Source organism: Teleopsis dalmanni, chromosome 2, assembly GCF_002237135.1.
Source record: "Teleopsis dalmanni isolate 2A chromosome 2, ASM223713v2, whole genome shotgun sequence".
Taxonomy (NCBI): Eukaryota; Metazoa; Arthropoda; class Insecta; order Diptera; family Diopsidae; genus Teleopsis; species Teleopsis dalmanni.
Genome location: NC_051847.1, coordinates 17,258,019 through 17,259,403, shown reverse-complemented (window position 1 = coordinate 17,259,403; position 1,385 = coordinate 17,258,019).

Sequence of the window (1,385 nt, the reverse complement as noted above, 5' to 3'; positions counted from 1 at the left end):
TCAGTTTTGTGATTAGGTTTATCTGCTATTTATTCTTGCAGTTTCGGGTTCTAAGTTGCTTGAAATGACGTTACTGTACGTAAGTGTATCTGCACCAAAACCAAAACAAAATAATTAAAAAAATCGAATAAAATAAATTAATCTGAACACAAAAAAATGAAAAATATTTTTTATACTTAACTTTTAGAATTTTAGAATTTTTTATGAATTTTATGAATAAATATCTTTCGTGACCGTTTCTCTTTATGGGACTTGATCCGTCGAAATTCAAAATTTTAATTTCAATTAATGTATCTAAATGTACATATATTTGTTTGGTGGTAATTTAGCAAAAATTATGAAATAATGTTATCAATTACTTATGTATGTGGATTATATATAGGAAACGGGCAAAAAGTATATCTTTTAAATAAGTGGTATACTCAACTTAAGAATTGAGTATACCATTAATTAATTATTAATTAATTTAAAATATTTCATAAATTTATATACGTGAAGTGTTTTTAATGATGGTATTTCTACACATAGTGCGTAATTAAGTTTTCCCAAATGTAATAGTAGTAAAGAAATGAATATATGTATATACATATATGTAACATTTTCGTTTACTAACTATAGTATACGATTTATTATATAACTATCTTTCGCTTAATGAAACAGATAAAAATCCAACTAGAACACAATATTATGCCCATACCTACAAATTAATTCCAACTTAAGTCTTTACCAAAGCAAGAAAGAGTGCACCCATTTAAAATAGGTTAAAATAAGTCACACATTTTATATTTTAAATATCCAAACAATAAATAAATTTAACAACAATGAAAAACAATAAACGGTAACCATTACTTCTAGTTCTACTACTATTTCTAATATTACTAACCTTAATATTATTTTACTATTATTATTTTCATTATTATTCTTATTTTTATTGTAATAATAAATAAATAATGAAAAATTTATTTATTATTATTTTTTATAAGTAGACCATTAAGGTCCATTGCGTTACCAGATCAGGCTCCTTTTTTAGCGATAGTGTGCATCACTAAGGATGCGCGTATTATTCGCAAATTGTATTAAGACTTCAACAGCAACCTTAGGCATGTGCTCCAGTCATGTTAAACTGTAAGATCCCAAGTATATTTGTTGAGTTTTCAAGAGAGCCGGGCAGGTACACAGCAGGTGGTTCAGAGTTTCGGGTCGTTAAATAATAATTATATTTTTAATAGGACTTACTTATTTTATTTATTAGTTACCGCCTTACAGAGAAACTTGAAGTAGCGATATTTATTAGTTCATAATACTTTTATCCATAATGTAGATTTAAAACACCTCCATTTTCAGTTTTTCTTCCCTATTTTCAATTGTGAAACTGTATGCGAAAA